The sequence below is a fragment of the Artemia sp. Qi Xiang Cuo genome, chromosome 7 (assembly GCF_049724085.1).
Source record: "Artemia sp. Qi Xiang Cuo chromosome 7, ASM4972408v1, whole genome shotgun sequence".
Taxonomy (NCBI): Eukaryota; Metazoa; Arthropoda; class Branchiopoda; order Anostraca; family Artemiidae; genus Artemia; species Artemia sp. Qi Xiang Cuo.
The window spans coordinates 64,566,452-64,591,522 of record NC_142800.1 but is presented as its reverse complement, the minus strand read 5'-3'; the positions used below and the strand labels follow the sequence as shown (position 1 = coordinate 64,591,522).

The following is a 25,071-nucleotide window of genomic DNA, read 5'->3' as shown; positions in this document are numbered from 1 at the left end:
AGTCAACGCACACCGACGAAAGACTAAGAAACCTAGCTCAGAAAAGTCAAAAATAGCAAACTACTCATCCCAAACTATTGGTTTCAGACAACATTCACCTACGAAATACTAGAAAACCTTAGCTCAGAAAAGCCTGAAATAGCAAACTACACATCCCAAATCATAATTTTCTGACAACACATACCTATGAAAGGCTAAGAAACCTAGCTCAGAAAAGTCGAAAATAGCAAACTATACATCCCAAAACATAGGTTTCAGACATCACACACCTATGAAAGACTAAGAAATCCAACTCAGAAAAGCCCGAAATAGTAATTTACATATCCCATATCATAAGTTTCAGACAGCATTCACCTACGAAATACTATATCCCAAATCATAAGTTTCAGACAGCATTCACCTACGAAATACTAAGAAACCTTAGCTCAGACAAGTCTGAAATAGCCAACTACTCATCCCAAACTCGAAGTTTCAGACAACAAACACCTATGAGTGACTAAGAATCCTAGCTCTGAAAAGTCCAAAAAGCAAACTATACCTCCCAAATCATAATTTTCTGAAAGGACACACCTATAAAAGGCTAAGAAATCTAGCTCAGAAAAGTCAAAAATAGCAAATTAACCATCCCAAATCATAGGTTTCAGTCAACACACACCTACGAATGGCTATGAAATCCTGCTCAGAAAAGTCAAAAAATAGCAACCCACACACCCCAAATCATAGGTTTCAGACACCACACACCTACGAAAGACTAGGAAATCCGGTTATGAAAAGTCAGAAATAGCAAATTACATATCCCAAATCAGAAGTTTCAGACAACACTCACCTATGAACGGCTAAGAAACCTAGCTCTGAAAAGTCAAAAATAGCAAACTAGTCATCCAAACTATAGGTTTCAGACAACAAACACCTATGAAAGGCTAAGAAATCCAGCTCAGAAAAGTCAAAAGTAGCAATCCATTCATCCCAAATCATAGGTTTCAGACAACACACACCTATGAAAGACTAAGAAATCCAACTCAGAAAAGTAAAAAATAGCAAACTACATATCCCAAATCATAGGTTTCAGTCAACACACACCAACGAAAGACTAAGAAACCTAGCTCATAAAAGTCAAAAATAGCAAACTACTCATCCCAAACTATTGGTTTCAGACAACATTCACCTACGAAATACTCGAAAACATTAGCTCAGAAAAGCCTGAAATAGCAAACTACACATCCCAAATCGTAATTTTCTGACAACGCATACCTATGAAAGGCTAAGAAATCCAGCTCAGAAAAGTCGAAAATAGCAAACTACACATCCCAAATCATAGGTTTCAGTCACTACACACCTATGAACGACTAAGAAATCCAACTCAGAAAAGCCCGAAATAGTAATTTACATATCCCAAATCATAAGTTTCAGACAGCATTCACCTACGAAATACTAAAAAACCTTAGCTCAGAAAAGTCTGAAATAGCCAACTACTCATCCCAAACTCGAAGTTTCAGACAACAAACACCTATGAGTGACTAAGAATCCTAGCTCTGAAAAGTCTAAAAAGCAAACTACACCTCCCAAATCATAATTTTCTGAAAGGACACACATATGATAGGCTAAGAAATCTAGCTCAGAAAAGTCAAAAATAGCAAATTAACCATCCCAAATCATAGGTTTCAGTCAACACACACCTACGAATGGTTAAGAAATCCAGCTCAGAAAAGTAAAAAAAATAGCAACCCACACATCCCAAATCATAGGTTTCAGACACCACAAACCTACGAAAGACTAAGAAATCCGGTTATGAAAAGTCGGAAATAGCAAATTACATATCCCAAATCATAGGTTTCAGACAACACTCACCTATGAACGGCTAAGAAACCTAGCTCAGAAAAGTCAAAACTAGCAAACTAGTCATCCCAAACTATGGGTTTCAGACAACAAACACCCATGAAAGGCTAAGACATCCAGTTCAGAAAAGTCAAAAGTAGCAATCCACCCATCCCAAATCATAGGTTTCAGACAACACACACCTATGAAAGACTAAGAAATCCAGCTCAGAAAAGTCAAAAATAGCAAACTACATATCCCAAATCATCAGTTTCAGTCAACACACACCAACGAAAGACTAAGAAACCTAGCTCAGAAAAGTCAAAAATAGCAAACTACTCATCCCAAACTATTGGTTTCAGACAACATTCACCTACGAAATACTAGAAAACCTTAGCTCAGAAAAGCCTGAAATAGCAAACTATACATCCCAAATCATAATTTTCAGACAGCATTCACCTATGAAAGGCTAAGAAATCCAGCTCAGAAAAGTCGAAAATAGCAAACTATACATCCAAAATCATAATTTTCTGACAACGCATACCTAGGAAAGGCTAAGAAATCCAGCTCAGAAAAGTCGAAAATAGCAAACTACATATCCCAAATCATAGGTTTCAGACACCACACACCTATGAAAGACTATGAAATCCTACTCAGAAAAGTCCAAAATAGCAAACTACATATCCCAAATCATAAGTTTCACTCAACACACACCAACGAAAGGCTAAGAAACCTAGCTCATAAAAGCCTGAAATAGCAAACTACTCATCCCACACTATTGGTTTCAGACAACATTCACCTAGGAAATACTAGGAAACCTTAGCTCAGAAAAGCCTGAAGTAGCAAACTACACATCCCAAATCATAGGTTTCAGACAACACACATCAACGAAAGACGGGTGCTCGGGGAGAAGCTTTGAGGGTCTGTGGGTCCCTTGAGGGTTGGTGGTCCTTTGGGAGCTCGGGGGGACCTTTGGGGACCGGGGGATGGGCTTTGGGGGTCCGAGGATGGCATTTGGGGGTCTGGGTGGGCCTTTGGGGGCGCCGGTGCCCGTTGGGGCGCTGGGGGGGGCCTTTGGGGACCGGTGGAGGGCCTTTGGGACCCCGTTGGTCCTTTGGGAGCTCGATGTGCCTTTGGGGGGCCCGGGGATGGCATTTGGGGGTCTGGGTGGGCCTTTGGGGCGCCGGTGGCCCTTTGGGAGCTTGGGGGGCCTTTGAGTGTCCGGGGGGACAGTTGGGAGCCTGGGGGACATTTGGGGCCTGGGGATGGCCTTTGGGGGTCTGGGTGGGCCTTTGGGGGACCGGTGGAGGGCCTTTGGGAGTTTGGAGGGCTTTGAGGACCGGGGGCTTCCTTCGGGGTTGGGGTAGGAGGATTGGAACCCTTTGGGGTTGGGTTAGAGGACCTCACAACACTGTTCAAATGAAACTTGTGTATTATAACGACCAGACTCAAATTCTCTTCTAAAATCTCTTCAAAAATCTTCTTTTAAAATGTCTCTATCTGTTTCGCCGAAATAGTTCCATAACCTGTCTAAAACGGTTTCGCCCAAATTATCCCTAAACGTAAATTCATCGTGTTCCTTTGTTATTGGCATCTCTGCACTAACGCATTTCAAATTAATATGAAACCTTTTCGCGCGCTAAAACAATTCATCACTAAGATGTTTCTTGCCTAATTGTTTCCATGGCCTTTGGTTATTAATATCCTTTGGAGTTCGACCAGTAGAACTGTTCCCGAGGCAAAGACATTAATGATTTGGATCTATTCCTGGAGAAATGTTTCTAGGCGAAAATTTTTAAAGTCTGACAGATGATGTCATTGATTGATTGATCTGTCAAGAAAGGGGAAATTAATTTGTTGTTTCTAAGGGGAATTATTGATTCACGATAGGTGAATTGAGGTCGACAGCACAGGTGTTCTGACTCGTGACTACACCACGTGGTTTATGGTTTTCTCAGTGAGAAAGTTCCTGTTTTTTCAAATTCTCACTGACAAAAACCAAAAAAACATACATAAATGTGAGAAAGTTCCTGTTTTTCAAATTCTCACTGACAAAAACCATAAAAACAGACATAAATGTGACAAAATTCCGGTTTTTTCAAATTCTCACTGACAAAAACCATAAATCATCCATAACCATCCATGAAAACAACCATAAATGTGACAAATTCATGGTTTTTCAAGTGAGAAAATTCCTTTTTTTTCATTCTCACTGAGAAAACCATAAACCACGTGGTTCGTACGGGACTCAATAAGGTCATCTCTACTGTGATCAGAGGTCAGCTACCCCCCCCCAACACACACACGTTGTATTTTACCAAAATGCGTCCAATAGAAATTCTGAGATAGAAATTTTATTCAAAATAGTCCAAAGATCATATAACAAGGCTTTTGGGGTTGAAATAAATTTTCAGAGTTGTGGGGAAAGGTTTGTAAGTTATACCCCGGGGGTATTTAAGGTTTTTATGGAAGGGATGGTTATAAAAACTTTAGAGGAGGCTCATTAGTTGGAAATTGGAAGTTTCAGTTCCCTTTAAAACTCGAAAGTGATAGAGGACAACTAGCCCCCCTCTCCGACTACCCCTTTTTTCACCAAACGCATCTGATTGAAATTGTGAGATAGCTGTTTTGTTCAGAATAGTCCAAAGAACATATAACAATGCCTACAGGGTTGACGCAACCCGTCAGTGCCCTGGAGGCATATAAGGGTCTTATGGAATGGGTGGTCCGCTAAACTTCAGATGCGGTTCATTTAATTCGAAATTGCAAGATATAGTACCATTTTTAAGAGTCAAGAGTTATTTGGGAGCGACAATGCCCCCGCCCCCCCCCCCCACGCCCATCATTTCCCCAAACACATCTGATAAAAATTTTGAGATAGTAAATTTCTTCAGTGTAGTTGAAGCGTCTGGAAATTATGTCTTTGAGGATGACAACCCCCACAGCCCTCAGGGTAAGGATTGTTAGTTAAGCCCTGGGGTAATACAAGTTTCTTATAGAGAGGGTGGTCGTATATACTTCGGAGGAGTCTCATTGGTTTGATAATCAGTAGTTCTGGTGCCCTTTTTAAGAGTCAAAATGATCAGAGGGCAGCTACTCCCCCACACTTCCTGTTATCCCGAAATGAATCCAATAGAAATTTTGAGGTAGCCATTTTATTCAAAATAGTCCAAAGTTCATATAACAAGGCTTTTGGGGTTGATACCCCCCCCTCTTGATACGGCCTTGCTGACTTTCTTGCTGACATACGGCTCTCTGACCCCTCTTTTCAACAAATGCATTTGATTGAAATTGTGAGATAGCTATTTTGTTCAGAATAGTCCAAATGACATATAACAATGCCTCCAGGGTTGACGCAATCCCCCGATACCCTGGAGGCATATAAGGGTTTATGGAATGGGTGGTCTGGTAAACTTCAGATGGGGCTAATTTGATTCGAAATTGCAAGATATAGTGCCCTTTTTAAGAGTCAAAGTTATTTGAGAGCAACAAGCCCCCTCCCCCACGCCCATCATTTTCCCAAACACATCTAATCAAAATTTTGAAATAGTAATTTTCTTCAGTTTAGTTGAAGCGTCTGGAAATTATGTCTTTGAGGATGACAACCCCCCACAGCCCTCAGGGTAAAGATTGTAAGTTAAGCCCTGGGGTAATACAAGGTTCTTATAGAAAGGGTGGTCGTATATACTTCGGAGGGGGGCTCATTTGATTGATAATCAGAATTTCTGGTGCCCTTTTCAAGAGTCAAAGTAATCAAAGGACAGCTTCTCCCCCACACTTCGTGTTATCCCAAAATGCATCCAATAGAAATTTTGAGATAGCCATTTTATTGAAAATAGTCCAAAGATTATATAACAAGGCTTTTGGGGTTGATACAAATCAAACGTATCTGGCTGAAATTGTGAGATAGCTATTTTGCCCAAAATAGTCCAAAGAACATGACAATTCCTCCAGGATTGACACAATCCCCCAGAGCCACGGGGCAAAGGCTGTAAGTTATAACTTTGGGGCATATAAGGTTTATATGGAATGAGTGATGGTATAAACATCAGATGGGGTTCATTAGATATGAAATTGGAAGTTAAAGTGCCCTTTTTAAAGAGTCAAAATTGAGAGCCACCAGCCCCCCCCCCCTCTACGCCCGTCATTTGTCAAAACGAATATCCAAATAAAGTTTTGAGACATCCATTTTTTTCAGTATTGTTGAAAGGTTCAGTTATTATACGTTTGGGGATGTCAGCCCCCTCCCCCCTCCCCCGAGGCCTCAGAACATAGACTGTAAGTTAGGCAATTTGTTCATTGTTTACATATAATATGTTATTTATTAATAGGTATATATCTTTGACTTCTACTTTACCAAAATACGAAGGGTGTTAAGCTGAGTCTTTCAAGGAACATTGAGGGGAATGTTTCTAAATCAAAACATGTTATGTGTATATGGGTTGTCAAAAGGGCTTGATTCAGGAATGACCGAGCATATTAATTTGGAACAGTCAGGAAATGTTGAGGGAGATGATCAATTGATCAAAAAGGCAATATTTGCACGCTCCTACTACTAAAACTACCACTGCTTCCTGGGACGATTGGAGGCCCGGTGATTGATTTGCTTTAAGTGATAATTTATGTACAGAAATCATTTTTTTTTAGTTTTTTTTCTAATTAAAATTAAAAGTGAGAGGCACAGCTGGCATAACCCGTTTTTAACGAATGGCTAACTGCTCCCGCGCACTAACACCCAGTGTCAATAAAGGCCCGCTGATTTATTTGCTTTAAGTGATAGTTTGTGTGCAGAAATTATTTTTGTTTGTTAGTCTTCCGTTAAAGCAGATGATTGCCAATGGCCCCTCGCCATAATTAAATTAAAGTGGCTCGCCATAATTAAATTAAAGCTGGATTGAAATCCCGATGCATCTTTTTTGAAAATAGTCCGTAATTATTAACTACTGAAATTTCAATTGAACCAAGATTCGAGTAGAATTGCTGAAACGATTGTTTTAGGCCTCAGACGGCTTGCTTCTGCGGTGGTGTGTTAGTAGTTGTAGTTGTAATGACTAAAGCCATCTTTGGCTGTTAACAAGAAAATAATTGCCATAATCAGTAGAACGAACACTGGGCCGGGATGGATCCAGAGAAAAATGTTGGGGATGACGCAATGTGACAAGGACGCCAATGAGCAAATCTTGGGGGGAGGGTGCAATGTGAAAAAGATGCCAATAATTGGTCAAGTTTACAAATTTATTTTAAAAAAGAGTAAAAAAAGAAAAAACAAGGACTAAGGGTGCCAAGAAAAATCTCGGGGGGATCCAGGGTCCTCCCATGGATTTGCCACTGCCACTAGGTGCAGACCCTGTTATTATTTCGAATGTGGTAACTAAATAGAATAATTTTTGATAGGGAGCGGGTCAAATGTGATAAAGGTGCCAATTATTGGTCAAATTGACAAATTTATTCTAAAAAAGAGTAAAAAAAGGAAAAAAGGAATGAGGGCGCCAGAAAAAATCTCGGGGGGAGGCGTCTCCCATGGACCCGACACTGCCACTAGGTTCTCAGAAATTAAAGTTTAGAGTATTGAGTAATGATGGTAACAGAGTGAAAAACCCTGATTTTCTTTGCTCAAAAATATAAATTTGCATTCAAACCATTAAGATAAAATAGTTGCTACATTTCCTATGTATAACGATGATAATGCTTAAAATTACGCAATTTGTTATTGTGAATTTTATTTTCAGGGAAAATCTCTTTGGCTAAATAAAAGTTGTCTGGGCCTCGAAGAAACATTTCCGTTTGTAACAAATGGCTAACTGCTCCCACGCACTAACTCCCAGTGCCAATTATAGTGGCCCAGTGATAGATTCGTTTTAATTGATAATTTGTGTGCAGAAATAATTTATTTTGTTAGTCCTCCGTTAAAGCAGATGATTGTCAATGACCACCAGCTAGGCGAGTGGTTTGCGATTTATACATTAATCCAAAGTTGTAGCGCGAAATTAAGATCTTACTTCTGTAGGCTAAACTTTAGTTCGCATGGAATTTATTGCATGAAGCAAAGGCTATAAGTTTACATTAGTCAAACCATAAATGGCAAAATTACACACCTCACTTGGGCCAGCTTCTGTTGCTGCCTCGGTTGCTGCTACACTATCCACCAACTTAGCTTTTTTAGCCGGTTGACTAGGTTTAAAAATATCGATTATTTTTCGCTGACTCATCGCACGCTCTTATTCAACAATAATGAATTCATTCAATACTATCCAGTGTTACCAACACCTCAAAACAAAATATACCACAAATTGTATGAAAAATATACCAAAGACAAACAAATTGTACCATATCCAAAAATTTTTTCCGCGTGTTACGCGAAGCGTAACACGCGGATCGTCGGTGACGTAAAGTACTATCTATGAAAATTTTGCATAAAACATTTTCATTCATTTCCTCTCTCCATTTCTTTGTTTTTCTTTCTCTTCTAATACAGTACATTACTCCTGACAGTACGAAATTGTTCGGAGTAACATATATTATTACAGAAACATTTTACTACAGGCCAACAAAATTCGTTTCGGCCATTTAAAGCACCGCTTGAAATTGATCCCAAATGACGATTTTAATACAAGTCAGGGGCTAAAATTGCATTTTAACCTTTATTCTTACAGCATATTGCCGAAAAGCAGTTGCTGAGACCTGATTTTCCATTTAATAGTTTGCAGAAAAATCCCCCTTTCCCTTTTACGAAGATCTCGATAGAGGGGAGGATTGTTCCTGTAGCCCCCCCCCTAATATAAGCTACCGCCTAAAAACAATACTGGAAAAACAAATCTTTTGAGATTGAGACTAAAGAAATGCCTTTAAAGGTTACGGCCTGGTTTAACACCCACTCGAGATTTTAATTTTGAAACAATATTTTTCTCCAAAGTGTCCTTGAAAGGTACTTTACTGACCCTGTAAGGTGGAGTCGGATATATGTTCACAAATGGTACAATAAAAGGCCATGTCTTATTAATAGAGGCCATATCACTATTTTTCAAATCACCTTAAATCCTTTTTTATTTTTAAAACTGGAACTGGTTTTATAAACTTTGAGTTATCTGACTCGTGGAGAGCGGGTTTCTCCGTGAAGGTGGGGCCGGGTTTCCTGGCATTATTTAAAAACGATCAGAAATAAAAAAAGTTTTTTCAACTGAAAGTAAGGAGCAATATCAAAACTTAAAAAATACAGAAATTATTACGTATATAAAGGGGGTTACCCCCTCCTCAACACCTTGCTCTTTACACTAAAGTTTGAATTTTGTAACAATTCTTTAAGAATGATTCCCGAAAGACAAGGGCCGTTTAATTAGAACAATAGGCTAAGACGCTTTTTAAAGAGTACTAAAAAACTTGAGCGTAAATAGCAAGGTGTTGACGAGGGGGCAACCCCCTTTATATACGTAATAATTTCTGTTCGTTTTAATTTTTAAACAAGTAAAATGAATCATTTTATGCAATTCTGAAAAAAAGATAACTAACACTGCTTTTAAAGTTTGGTAACTACAATTTGTTTGCGTATTATGAAGTGATAACTTTTTATTAACACGTTTTCTTCTCAATAGCCCCAACTTAAGGCTTATATTAAATATATATATATATATATATATATATATATATATATATATATATATATATATATATATATATATATATATATATATGTACTTATGCATTAGATGGTGACTTCTATATACTGCTAAAGAAGTCAAGTTTGGCTAATTCTAATGAAATAAAATAGGATGAATATATAATAGTCTATAAACAAATTTGGGCTATATATTTACACATTAGGGGGGGGGGGAGGGTAAAGAGTAGTATATATTAAATACGTAACATACCCTAGCTTAAGGACCTCCCCCCCCTAAACCCCAAAAAACAAAAGTTTAAATATATTAAACGCAATGAAAACCACGCTTTGCATTCCATTTCTCTATAATGGTCTCTTGCAGTTAACCTGTCTGGCGGTTTTTTTGTGACTAGTTTCTTTGCACGATACATTATGTTATATATAATAATATAGGTACTCCTTCGTTATACCTACCCTTTTATATATGTAAAACCGTAGACGCGACGGAAAACCCATTTTTACGGGATGATTCAAGACACAGCTGTAGAGAAATACAATGTATAGCGTGGTTTTAATTGCTTATAAGATATTTAAAGTGTTGTTTTTGGGGTTTTGGGGGAGGAGGTACCTAGGTTAGGTTACGAATTGAATATATGCTATGTTTTGCCCCCCCCCTCTAATGTGCAAATATATAGCCCAAGTTTGTCTCTAAACTATTATATATTCATCCTATTTTATTTCATTAGCGTTAACCAAACTAGCAGTATATAAAAAAGTAGGTATAACGAAGGAGTGCTACGATATATATATATATATATATATATATATATATATATATATATATATATATATATATATATATATATATATATATATATATGTATAGGGTGGTTGGCTTTTGTTTTTATTCCACTAGATTCCCAACCATCACGAATCCAAGTGTCATTATAGCTTCATTTTCAATCGGTAAGACTTGATGTTGATACACAGAAAGATGTTTTTGTCGACCTTTGGATACCGGAAGTGAAGTGTCTATTTACGATAAAAGGAAAATAGGTGACTGCTTGTTTGTCTTTTATCTTGACTGTCCCTTATCTTGACTATGCCGAACAGATCAGGGTGAAACAAAATATTTGTAGATCAAAGAATACAGACATAGGTACAAAAATACTGAATTGAACCACATTGTACCATAATTTTGTATAATGTACCATATTTTATGGGATTGTACTAAATTGTACCAGTAGGGGTGAAATATACCAAAATGGTACAATTGTACCACGTTTGGCATCACTGATACTATCTTTACTTGACAATGCTAGAGAAAACACGAGGCTCCGGGTTACGCGTCATTTCGTATAAGATTTTGTATTCGATAAAATTTGTATTTTTTATTCGGATGAAGGATAAATAAGGGTATAATCTACAAAAATCTGGGGGGGGGGGGGCAAAACGAGGTCTGGGGGCAACTGCCCCCACCCCCCCCAGCCCCATAGCAATTTACGCCCCTGCTTCTAATGCTTGAACAATTAGTAACCCTGTATGAAGGCTAATTCTGAGATAGAAACAAAAGAATTTAAAGAAATGGTGGTATAATTTTTTTCTGTTTAAGACAAATCCCTAACTACAAACTTCTTACCATAAAAAATGCAGCTCCCCTCACCCTCCTAATGAGAAAAATTTTTGCTATAGACTATGTACAAGGTCGGGGAATAGGGGATTTAAACGAAAGTGACCCCAAAAATATTATTCATGAGAAAATTTACATTACAGCTGAAAGTAAAAATTTGGTTATTAGGCTCAAATTGTTTTCTTGTCAGTTTTTACATTATTTTCCGACTTATTTATCACGAACTGTTGGTTAGTAATGCCAAATAATGTTAGTGTCAAGAAAAGAATAAGTGATTTTTGTATGATTTGTAGCCTATAGCAATCATGTCCAGGCATTAGAAGGGTGATATAAAAATGAGACTTCAATAAATATTATATTTGGAACATGGATAGCCGCAGGGTTGGGGGTTAATCGGTGACTATATAGTGATTATGTGGTAATCAAAAGAAAGGAAAGCATAGCAGAAACAACCAATGAAAAAAATGTATTTTCCGCAGGGGGGTGAGTATTTTCCGAGGGTATTTTTAGCGGGGGTACTTTCCGCGGAGGTACTTTCCACGGGGGGTATTTTCCACGGGGGTACCTTTCGTTGGGAGTATCTTCTGCAAGGGGCATTTTGTGATGGGGGGGGGGGGGGGGTATTTTCCGGGTTCTCTCAGGGGGATTTCTGGGGGGGGGTTTAAACACTTAAGACCTTAGAATCAGCAAGAAAAACCAATAACGTGTCAGTCGTCGTCAAAATTCCCTTTTTAATTTAAGTTTAAATTTGCTTGTTTGATTTAGTTCTTATTTGTTTTAAGTTTCTATGTTGCCCCATACTTAAAGGTTTATTTTTATCTATTTAATTTACCTATGTAGAAACCTCAAACAATAATTTTGTTTTGTTTTTAAATATCATTAATGAATTACTGAGATCATGACCTAATGAAAAATTGCTCTTGGTATTTACAATTCACATGTGTTCATTTTTTTTAATTTGAAAACAATTTTGAAATTTTTGCCGCAATATCAGCAATAAGCCTTTTCAGCTATGGGTTCCAATCCACTGCTCAGGCTCTAAAACCCTACTCTGTAAAAGGCTTGATTTACTATGGGGATCCAAGCCCTACTTGAGCCTGAAAACGAAGCTAACACTTCTTGGCTCCTAAATGTTCACAAGAAAATTTCATTTTGTTTTTTTCCCCGAATCTTGAAGACTTGTCCCCGAATTTTAATATTCGAGAGTGGAAGCCCTGACTAGAACTTGCCCTGACTGATCTTGCAATAGTGTTCAGCAGTGTTACCAACACCTCAAAACAAAATGTACCACCAATCGCATGAAAAATGTACATAAGACAAAAAAAATGTACCGTATGTGAAATTTTTTCCGCATTTTACGTTTTGCATAACACACGGATCATCAATAACGCATTGTACCGTCTTTAAAAATTTTGCATAAGACATTTTCATTCAGATCCTCCTTCCATGCCTTTACTTTTCTTTACTTTCTAATACAGTACATTATTCCTGACAGTGGTTGAAGAAATTGTTTGGAGTAACACATGTTACAACAGATACATTTTACTACAGGCGTCGAAATATAAGTCGTTGTTTTTCGGCCATATACGAAGATTTATTAACTTTACAAACTTCTTCAAACTCAAAACGAGCAGAAACTAACATGAATAGTTTCCGCTCAAAAGCATAGGGAAGGCATAAGGGTTTTGAGTTTTCAAACTAAAAATCTCCATGCCTTCCCAAGGCCAGAATATAATTTGCACTTTACTGAAAAAATATATTTTGTTTACTTTAATAAATCAAATAATATTAACATTTTGATTACTAAATATCTGTATATGTATACTAAACTGACAATGCACATTCATTTGTATTTTTTTCAGTAAAGTGTAAATTATGTTCTGGCCTTGGGAAGGCACAGGAGTTTTGAGCCCTACTCATGTTAATTTCTGCTCGCTTTGAGTTTGACTCGGTTATTTATTGTAATTTCTGTTCGTTTTGGCTTTCATTTATTTATCGATGCTGATTTGATTTTATTTTTGCTCATTTTTGGTTTAATGGAGTTCTTTAATTTTCTTTAAAAAACTTATTTTGTGGAAAAGTTTTTTTAAATTAATGTCTGTTCGTTTTATATTGACAGAGACTTTTCAGGGAAAAAGAAAATAATAGTTTAAATCTTTTCGTTTTTTTATAACTTTATAGTTTGGCCTGCTATTTGTGTGCCGAAGAAAAATTTTCAGCAATTGTTAACTACATAGACCTTTTTAATAATTTGGACATAAATAGTGGTGTTTAGTTTAGTTTCATGCCTCCTCCAGTTGACCTGAAATGGAAAAATTGATACCATTCGCCAAAAAAATCTGTTTTCTTTCTTTGATAGCTTGGATACACTTATACTAGTTTGATTTGGTTGAAGTTTAAGAGCAGGAGTAGCCCCAAAAGTTTGAACATATTACCCTCAGTTGTTCTTGGGATACCACTGAGATGCCTTATTGAGAATTAGCATTCTCACAGTGCATTTTGACTTAATCTTAAGGGAACATTTAGTTTTTAAACATAATGGGCAAATGGGAGGGTGGGAGTGAAAGGGGGATTAGTTGCCCTATAATCACGTTTGACTATTAAAAAGGCAAAATTAAAATCATTTTGATTTAATCTTAGGGCAAAATTTAGTTTTTATACAGATTGGGCAAATGGGTGGGTGGGCGTGGGAGGAGGATTATTTGCCCTCCAATCACTTTCCACTATTAAAAAGGGCATTAGCCATTCCAATCGAATGAGCCCTTTTCCAAGTTAAAGTAAAATCGGTGACTGCTTGTATGTCTCTTATGTTGACTATGATGAACAGATTAGGGTGAAATAAAATATTCTTAGATGAAAGATTACAAACACAGGTACAAAAATACTGAATTGTACCATAATTTTGTAAAATGTACCATATATTGTGGGATTGTAGTAAATTGTACCAGTGCAGGTGAAATATACCAAAATGGTACGATTTACCACGTTTGGCATCACTGGCCCCGACATCCCTCCGGTTTCCAAAAATCAGTTTAATATTCTGGGCCCCATGTAGGGACCGTATCAGATATTAAGCTGATAAGAAAAAGATACTACACTTTGATCTTAGCCAAAAGGCCAGGAAGCGATAATTAAACAAGGATTGTCAAAGACTATGTAAGAATATGAGTAAGAAACTTTTTCACAAATTTAATTTTTGTTGCAATACTCTAATAGCAATCAACGAACATATCACTATGTCGTAACATTGTAATAAACAGCATAAAAAACTTACCCTAATATCAAAGTTTATCTCAAAATTTTAGTTATAAACCGAAAATTTTCCAATCAAGACTTGGACAAAATTGTCATTCAAAAAGCCAAAATCAGAGAAAGATTTAGGCTACTAAAAGAACAAAACTGACCTGTTTATCTGGATTCTTGAATTATGCAGGCTTATTTTAGTTTTGACATGATATTTTGAAGAAACTAAATTTAAGCTGAGGGGGGGGGGACAACCTGATGTCTGCACTGGGGTCCAGCAGGGGGATGAATAGGGCAGTCCCACTGTTCGTCTTGTAGGAGCACCATATTACGAATTTTGTTTTCTAAAAGCAATGAGGTTTGATTGTCCAAATATAAAAGGTTAGTTCATAAGCAATTGGTCACGAACCAAATTACTTATGTAAGCCTTTCCCGCCATAATCATGGTAATGTTACAAGAACTGCTCGTCAAGTCTTAACACGGTTCTAAAAAACGCGCCACAAGATGTCAAAGCTTGAGAATGAAATTACGTCAGTTATAAAATAAAACGTTCTTTCAGTTTTCATTTTGCATGTTCCTTTTCAGTGGGTGAGAAAAGAATATTTTAGATCTTGTACTTTTCTCCCTATCAGAATTTAAATTTTGGCTTTCCATTAATATGTCTGCCAATTGTTGCAACAAATTTTTGGTGCTCTTGCATTATGCAGGCCTCTCGGGTTAACTACTATAGAGTAGGCAATTATAAAACCCTTTTTCGACATTTTGCCCTATAGAGAATAGGCATTGATCGCGTGGTTTTCATTGCATATATGATTTTTGACTGTGTATTTTTGGGGTTTAGGGGGGGGAGTGACCGAGGTTAGGTGATTTATCTAATATATACTACGCTTTAGAATCCCCCACACCCCACCCCCCACCCCCTAAAGTGCCAAAAAAAATCCCAAATTTGTTTCTAAACTATTATATATTAATCCTATTTTATTTTATTTTATTAGTATTAACCAAACTTGACTTTTTAGAAAGGCCCGCATAATGCAAGAGTACCCAACTTTTTAACAAAAGTTGTACTATAATGCTATCGATTGATGTGTAGGGGGGAGAAATATTAAAATATAAATAAGTTGAAAATGTGCATAATCTTTTGATTTCTATAGGGTTGAAAAGATTTCAGCTACTATCATGTTACAACCTTGGCTATAAACAAATAGTACGCAACTATTACACTCCACATACCCTGAAAGTTTCAACTTAACTTCCTTAACTTTTCCGTAAATATCACATATACACACTTTTTACAACCTTAGATGCAAATAGTCAATTTTGATTTAGTTCAATTTCCAATGTAATAGCCATTTACGCTGAAATATCCTACTAGACAATAATGCAAGTTGTGTTGTGATGTTATTAAATTTGCTCAAAAACATAAACACAAAAAACAGGATTCAAAATGACCCGAGCAAATATTACAAAAAAATGTCCCCTCTTTCCCAACGACACCACTGGTGACGATCAATGGTGTCAATTCACGAAAATTTTAGAGGCTAGGTAATATCTAGTCCCCCCCCCCCCAATATTGTTGTCTGATACGTTAAAACGAAACGCAATGCATTTAAACAAATTTTCGATGAGTTTTTTTTAACCATCTTATACACCCCTCCTCCAAAGATAAATTTTGGACAAGGCCTTAGGGATGGTAAGAGTATTCTTTATAATCAAGGGAGGGAAAGTTTTTTTTTTTCCAATTTCTTGAACAAAATACAAAAAAAACCAAGCCCCTTTTCAACAATAATCCACAAAAATAATTTATTTAATCAGAAATGGGGATTGATAAAAAAATATTGCCTAAAAATACCCCCCCCCCCCCCAATTGAAGCTGCAGGTATTCACTCATGCTACTTGGTAATAATACAACTTATATTATGACATTATTAAATTTGCTCCAAAGATGGACAAAAAAACCTGAATTTTTAATCACCCGAGCAAAATACACAGAAACAATACAGTAAGACTTCATCAGGTAAATGATTACTTACTTTATTTTTATTAGTATTTATCCTTTCTGTTTGTCATTAACTAGATTCATTCTGTAATTCCATCTTGTTACAAACAATGCAGCCATAAAACTGAATTGACAAATAGATGACCTTCAAGTATGATTCCAGTTTTATAGTAGAATTTGGAGTACAAACTTACTAAAGAACCCTAAGCTTTGAACCGTAGAAAAGCAATAGAAAATGAAACAAAAGTCCTATAAGATGGACTCGAGAGCTTGAAAGACTTAGTAGAAACAAAGTAGTACGAGGAAAGTCGCATTCCAAGATGGTAGTATCTTTTGATTTTTCAATTGCAAAAGATCAATTTCTTATGGATTAATAGCTTCTATGGATTTGTGCTATTTTTGTTCAGATTTCTTGAGCCATGGTTTGCTCTTAAATTTTTAGAGTACATAAATTACAGGGTACTGGTGGATTATGCGGTCATTGCTATATACAAAATCAAATAAACAATCCACAAAACCCGTCAAACTGCTATTTCATGAGCAGACAACGGGTGATTTGCTAGATAAATTGATGCCAATGTGTGATTTCTCAATATTTAAACGATTGTTTTGGGGGGGGGGGTTTAGGTGGGTGAAAGGTACCTAGGTTAGGTTACGTATTTAATTTATACTATGCTTTACCCCCCACCCACCCAAAATTGCAAATATAAATCCCAAATTTTTTTATAAAATATTATAAATTAATACAAATTTATTTAATTTAAATTATAACATTTAATTTTAGAAAAACCTCCTAAACTGGAATGGGAATACTGTTACTAGACAAAGGAGGAATGAAGGTCCTAAGATAATGGGGACTCAAGAGCGCCTAGGACTTGGTTCGCTATTGCACCGAGCCAAGAGTGCCTTGGAGCATTCCTTACCCGCTTAAAATTAGCTTCCCCGGGTTTAATCTGTAAAAGATGACAACAGATACTTAACACAAAAAAGCTGCATGCATCTAGGCGACTAACAACACTAATCATGTCTACTTCACTATGAACATAGCTTTTTTAAAAACACCTGGAAGGTGTGCCCAATTTCACAATTACTGTCCCTTTTTGCTATCTGCGCATAATTTCACAGTTTGTTTTTCATTTTTGAAAAGATTGAATTTTTGTTCATGTATGACTTCAATTATCCTGCATTTTCCAGGGTTACTTGTCTGACCACTAATCAAGACCGTTTCCTCAAGTAGTAGTCCTACTGACCTCTCATGTCATTTACGTCTCGTCAAACGCTAAGGGTAAGTAATCAGGCTTGTCATATAAGTGATCTTGGAATATTAGAACATGCAGCAAGAGTATAGGCTAGTCTGCCTTTCGGCATTCAAAAATTTGTTAATACTCATCGAGTGCACCTCCCTACTGTAGTATTTAGTAAAAGGCGAAAGATTAACTCGATATTAGGAGAGGCCAGAGCTATGAAAATAGATAGATATGACCTGAGTATACAAAAATAAAGCCTAGTAAATCATTATCGTTTTTTTAACAAGGTTCGAAAGTAATAAGTACTACAAAATTAAATCAATTAAATATGAGCCTAAAAATCATATTATGAGAAAAAATATTAAATGAGCATCACCTCATGTGCAAATTTAATGACATGTTTAAAAAACTACATCCCAATATAATAAAATGAATATTCAGTAATCAGGCTCAAAAATAATTTTAATGTAACTTTGTGGTCGCTTGATGGCTATCACCACAGTCCCCCCCCCCCCGATTTTAATAGTACCCGAAGTTTGAGAGGAGGGAAAGCATTTTTTGTTTGATATTTTTCCAACGGAATTGACTTTATGAAATGTGGGGAGCCCCAGGGCATTTCACTTTTTTAAGACTAGCCTTTGTGACTTAATCTAAATTTCAGCAATTTGATTCGATTCCTAGTTCAATTTAAAAATCAGTATTTAATAATTACAGAGTATTTTCGAAATCAAAATGCATTCAGAATCTATAGATCATACGCCCAACTCACCCAGATGCTTGGGATTTTTTGCAAAATTCTTCCGTGATATTTCAAACATGTATGTATATCAAAAAATTCATTTTTTCAAAGGGGCCCACTGATCAATTTTGAATGTCCCATTGAAGCCTTAACAATATCAAATTGTGTGCTTTTCCTTACAACTGATATATACGTCACATGCAAAAGAGGCCCAAAGGACAGAACTTTGCAGAGTGTGGACAGGGGTCCGCGCGAACGCAGTCCCCCACTACCAAAAATTACGCTGTTGAGTTACCCCCATTTGGGGTAATCACAAGGGTCAGCCAATCCGAAGTGCAATGGAAAAGCCTCACCCTGGGAGTGCCTCCTCCATGATTTAAACAGCTTTCCAGCTATTTTATTATATTTCAATAGATGTATAACATTTTATTAATATTTCTTGACATCCCTCATGTACCTCGTAATATCACACAAAGGATTTAATATATTAGACAAATGAAGGTTATCAAGGGTTTTTAGCATTTTTCATTAACGTATCTAAATCATTTTTTTAAAGAGGAATGACCCATTTCATTTTCATATGCAAACATCTTAATCCTTTGAATGCAAGTTTACCTATTTGAGAAAAGAAAATCAGGGGTTTCTCACTCTGTTATCAATATGACTAAAAACTCAAAACTTTTATTTCTGCGAACCAAGTGGCCCTTCTTCTCGCTAACAACCCAAGGGGGATTTAGTCCTTACTGCTACTTCTAACAGTTTACTAAAGAACCAAGCTCTCTGAGGCCAAAAACAATCACTTCAGCAATTCTGTTCGAATCTTGGTTCAATTTAAATTTCAGCATCTAATAATTGCATACTATTTTCGAAAAAGATGCATGGCGACTTCAATCCAGGTTGGGGATTTCATATGAGTTCAATCCAGGTTGGGGATTTCAATTCATATGAGTTTGTTTTTAACAGGATTTGAAACTAATCAGGAATAAAATGACTATTTACCAGGAATTTTGGAAAATTTTCGAAAAACGTGAAACGAAAAACATATTCTTTGTTTTAATGACTCAGTATATCAAAAATTTACAAATAGCAGAAAACTCTAAATTACAGAAAACAAGCCCTTTTATCAATAAAATACAAAGAAACGATATTTTATCGATCCGGTTAAACGTGTACAGATCCTGATAGACCAACCCCCCCCCCCCCACAAAAGAAGATTAAACAATTTGAAAATAGGTTATTTTGATTTAGTTCAATTTCCCATTGAACATGTCGTGACAATTTCAACGTAGTACCCTTAGCCGTTCTTGAGGTATCGCCCTTTGTACAAAACAGAAAGCATGAAGTGTCTCTTGTTTAGTTTAAAATCCCACCCCCCCCCCAAAAAAAAAAAATACCCTGATGTTCAATATTAACTTCTAATTTTAATTTTAAATTTTTATATTAAAAATTTGTTAAACGTTATATGTTGGCAAAACCACGAACATATTGACGTAGAAAAAACATTTTCAAAAAACATAAGATTGCATCGATTTGTGACATCAGCATCAAATTTTATTTTCAAGGATTTTATCTGTGTTTAAAAAAAAAAAAAAAAAAAAAAAAAAAAAAAAAAAAAAAAAATTAATCAAGCCCCGATACGATTTCTCCGGCATTGATTTCACCTATGCTCATAAGCAACTGCGCTAGGAGGCGTTGAATTAAATTTTGCATTATATGGTAATTAGTAAGCTACATTAACCTTTTGATTTCAATGTTTTATGTACCAAAGGAGTTGCAACATTTAGGTGATTAGTTTTGCTTACTGTTCGTCACGGTTTAACACTATCCTACGAAATTTGTTGAATACAAGCAATGATTTGGGACAATCCAAAAAAAAAGGATTGTCCCAAATATAGGGGAAACGTAACTAGGGAAAGATAGAACACGGTACAGTACCTAAATATCGTGGTGCCTTTTTCAAGAAATGCTATTACAGTAGTCCTACTTAGTTACATCACGCGCCAAAAAACGTTAATTATTTAATAAAAATTTCTGTCATTTATAAAATAACAATTTCTGACATTTTTCATTTTGCATATTCATTTTCATTGGGTGAGAAAATAATATTTTATATATGGTCCTTGTCATTCTATAAGAATTAAATTTTTTGCTTTCTTTTAATACGTCTGCCAATTTTTGAAAAGACTTTTGTTAATCCTTAAGTATGAAGTACTCCCTGGTTAACTCATCTATAGAAGTACATTATAAAACCCGTTTTCGACATGTTTACCGCTATAGACTGGGCAATGATAGCGTGGTTTTCATTGCGCATACGATTTTAGACGGTGGTTTTTTGGGGTTTAGGGGGGGGGAAGGTACCTAGGTTAGGTGACGTATTTAATATATGCTATGCTTTACAAACCCCCAAACAAATCCCCCTTACCCCCCACTTCATAGGGTGAAAATCTAGAACCCATACGGGTTTTCTTTATATCATAGTATAAATCTATTTTATTTTATTTCATTAGTATTAACCAACCTTTAAATTCGATTCTTGAACAAATACTGACCTCTTAAACAATATTTTATCACAAGTTGTACTATCCATCTATCGATTGATGGGCTGGGGGAGAAATATTCAAATATAAATAAGTTGAAGAGATTCCAGCCCCTATCATGTTACAACCTTGACTATAGACAAATAGTACGCAATTATTACACTCCACACACCCTGAAAGTTTCAACTTAACTTCCCTATTTGGTCCATAAATACCACGTCGACAACCTTGGTCAACACATTGATTTATCTTGTGAATTTTGATTTAGTTCTATTTCTAATATAAGTTAAAATTACGCTTAATTATTCTCCTTTACACTGATTTAAGTATTGGTGTGAAGTTATTAGGTATGATAGCAATCATAAACACAAAAACAGGATTCAAAATGAACCGAGCAAATATTACAAAAAAATGTCCCCTCTTCCCCAACGACACCACTGGTGACGATCAATGGTGTCAATTCACGAAAATTATAGAGGCTAGGTAATATCTAGTCCCCCCTCCCCAATTTTTTTGTCTCATACGTTAAAACGAAACGCAATGCATTTAAACACATTTTTGATGAGTTTTTTTTAACTATTTTATACACCATTCCTCCACAGATAAATTCTGGACACGGCCCTAGGGATGGGAAGAGTATTCTTTATAATCCAGGGAGGGAAAGTTTGTTGTTTGTCCAATTTCTTTAACAAAATACAAAAAAAAACAAGCCCCTTTTAAACAATAATCCACAAAAAGACTTTCTTGTATCTGGAAGGGGGAATAATAACTAAATATTGCCGAAAAATACCCCCCCCCCCCCCCCCCATTGAAGCTACTGGTATTCACTCATGCTACTTGGTAATAATACAACTTATATTATGATATTATTAAATTTGCTCCAAAGATGGACACAAAAGCTGAATTTTTAATCACCCGAGCAAAATACACAGAAACAATACAGTAAGACTTCATCAGGTATATGATTACTTACTTTATTTTTATTAGTATTTATCCTTTCTGTTTGTCATTTACTAGATTAATTTTCTAATTCTATCTTGTTACAAACAATGTAGCCAGAACACTGTATTGACAAACAGATGGCCGTCAAGTATAATTCCAGTTTTATAGTAGAATTTGGAGTACAAACTTACTAAAGAACCCTAAGCTTTGAACCGTAGAAAAGCAATAGAAAATGAAACAAAAGTCCTATAAGATGGACTCGAGAGCTTGAAAGACTTAGTAGAAACAAAGTAGTACGAGGGAAGCTGCATTCCAAGATGGTAGTATCTTTTGATTTTTCAAGTGCAGAAGATCAATGTCTTATGGAGTAATATTCTGTATGGACTTGTGCTAGTTTTGTTCAGATTTCTTGAGCCATGCTTTGCCCTTTACTTTTTAGCCTAAATAAATTAAAGGGTACTGGTGCATTATGCGGGCATTGCTATATACAAAATCAAATAAACCATCCACAAAACCCGTCAAACTACTTTTTCATGAGCAGACAACGGGTGATTTGCTAGATAAATTGATGCCAAAGCGTGATTTCTCAATATTTAAAGGATTTTTTTTGGGGGGGGGTTTAGGAGGGAGAAAGGTACCTAGGTTAGGTTACGTATTTAATGTATGCTGTGCTTTACCCCCCACCCTCCCTAAAGTGCAAAAATAAATCCCAAATTTGTTTCTAAACTATTATATATTAATAATAATTTATTTCATTTATCCCATTTAATTTTAGAAAAACATCCGAAACTGGAATGGAAACACTGTTGCTAGACAAAGGAGGAATGAAGGTCCTAAGATAATGGGGACTCAAGAGCGCCAAGGACTTGGTTCGTTATTGCACCGAGTCAAGAGTGCCTTGGAGCATTCCTTACCCGCTTAAAATTAGCTTAACACTAGTTAACACAAGAGAATTATATCATACTTTTTTGGATATTTAAATTGGAAACTTGGTAAATTTTCCATTGGCTGTTTTCAGCTCTACCTTTTTTTGATCCCGCCCACTGTCATCAGTCGCTGCTAGGCATTTATACACAGAAGGTGGGCGGACGTATTGAGAGAGAGATTTTGCTTTTTTTCATTTTGTCATTTGCCGAAGCTATGCAAGTGGGAAACCGGGCGTTTGCTCAATTTAAATATTACAAGCTGTGGCCTTGCAAAATTACGCGGGTGATACCTGTCAAAGGTGATGGAAGTAATTATGAAGTTTGCTGTTACGGAACTGACGAAATTAAAATAGTAACGTCCGAGAATATATGGGCTTACGCGGAGAAATATGAAGAAGCGCTGAGAGATGGCAGAAAAAATGTTCAGAGAGCGATAAGGCTGTGTACAGAGGACTCGGAAGGTTTAGCCGGGGATTTATCTGAGTCGGTTAACTTGATGCAGTCAGAAATTGTTAACCTTCGTGACGGCATACAGGATGAAATTCGTAGGAGAGTGGAAGAGCAGTGCAGTAGATTAGGGAGTTCTCCCGTGACACAGATTAAGTCAGATTTTCTTGATACTGTTACGCAAGCTGTCTATGAGGCGATCGATCTGCAATTCAAGGGTAAATTTGAACTGCTTGAGAAATCACTTGGCGATTTGCGGGCAAGAATTGTTCAAAATTGCGCAAAGCTCCAAAAGCTTGAAACTAAGCTGGATGATATAAACCAGTCTTCTCTTGTGACTAAGGTCATTGTATCTGAGATAGACTCTCTCACGCGTGATTTGCCTCACTTTGGTGAGAAAGTATTAGCTCGACTTAACAGTGAAATGGGACTCAATCTTTATAAATCCGTTGTCAAGGGTGCAAGGCGTTTGGGAGGTGCCTTGGAAATAAAAACTCCGATTGAACTTACATTTTTTACTGAGGCGTCTGCAGTTGAGATCCTGCGCAATCGCAAGAATTTGAAAGGTACCCGAATCTATGTAAATGAGGCTCTAACCAGGGAAAGGCAAGAAATCTACAAGCTTGCGCGCAATAAGTTTGAATTGAAAAATGTATGGACTTTACGAGGTGTTGTTTATGTCAAGTGCGGTTCGCAAATCATTCCGTGTAAAACGATTTCCGACGTAGTTCAGATTCGCAATGTTTCATATGAACCTGTCGTCTAAACTAAGAAGCTGTGAATTTTTCTTTTCTTTTTTTGTTTATTGGATCGTTTTCAGCGTTTTCTTGATTCTCGTTTGAAATTAGATGTTATTCTAAATTCAGCTACCGGAAGTGATAAAGATATGCCTTATGTAAATAATCTACCTGATTGTGTTTATTCTTCAGGCGAGTTTCTATGGGATAAAACAAAAATTGTGATTTTCCGATCCGATCGTTACATGTGAATGCCCAGGGGCTACAAAGTACATTCAATGAACTGAAGCTTTTGCTTGCATCTAGTTCGAAAGACATTGTTAGATTTTGTGAAACTCTTTTTGTCTGCTAATACACCTCTTGCCATTTTCAATCTGCCTGGGATGAAGTGTATTTCATGTACAAGGTGTCAGAATGCGAGAGGAGGTCAGATGCTGTATATTCGTGATGACTGGTCTTTTTAGTCCAGGACTTTTAGGGTTTGACCCGGACAAAATTGCAATATAAACGAAAATGGTACCAAAATGATCAGAAGAAAAATTCTGTACAAAATACTAAAAGTCCCCATAAATCCGAGTGGGGCCAGTACCCGAAAAACAGGGGAAAATGGGGCAATGCGGGGGAAACTGGGAAAAATGCCGAACATGCCCAAAAAATAGTTGAAAGTGAGTTTTCTGGGGCTTTCTCATACGCTGATTACGAAACTGACATCTAAAATTCAGTTTAGAATAAAAGTACTACGGAAAACGGGGGGAAGAGGGGAAAAAATTTAAAAATAAAGGGTAGGGGTAGAAAGCACTTTGAAATATGTTTTCTGGGGTCTTTCTATCTGCTGATCCCGAAACTGACATCTAAAATGAAATAAAGAACATGAGCCCCACCATAACGGGGGAAAAGGGGGAAAGAGGGGAAGAAAAGGGACAATTGAACTCAGGGATAGAAATCAGTTTGAAATGTTTTTTCTGGGGTTTTCCTATCTGCTGATCACGAAACTGACACCTAAAATGAAGGAAAGAAAACGAGAACCATGAAAACCGAACAAAACTGGGGGAAATAACGGAAAAGGGGAAGGGAAGCCTGACTCCTGAGCCAGGTGCTAATGGCTAATAAGTAGGCCTATGGACAAAATAACTCGCTTAAGTATCAAACTTTTACTTTCTTGAATCACAGACATTCCTTACAACCATTTGAATTACTAAACATAAAGAAAACAA

General features: G+C 36.6%; 2 non-coding genes and 1 pseudogene across 2 annotated transcripts; all 3 read right to left on the bottom strand.

Moving 5' to 3' along the window:
- Window positions 1–13,973: 13,973 nt before the first annotated feature.
- Window positions 13,974–14,168, bottom strand: LOC148950596 (U2 spliceosomal RNA). The gene has a single exon (XR_016142021.1). It is a non-coding gene; the product is annotated as a U2 spliceosomal RNA (small nuclear RNA).
- A 3,460-nt stretch (window positions 14,169–17,628) lies between these two features.
- On the bottom strand, window positions 17,629–17,745 carry LOC148950595 (U5 spliceosomal RNA; annotated as a pseudogene).
- A 763-nt stretch (window positions 17,746–18,508) lies between these two features.
- LOC148950594 (U1 spliceosomal RNA) lies at window positions 18,509–18,672 on the bottom strand. Its single transcript, XR_016142062.1, has one exon. It is a non-coding gene; the product is annotated as a U1 spliceosomal RNA (small nuclear RNA).
- Between the last annotated feature and the right edge of the window lie 6,399 nt (window positions 18,673–25,071).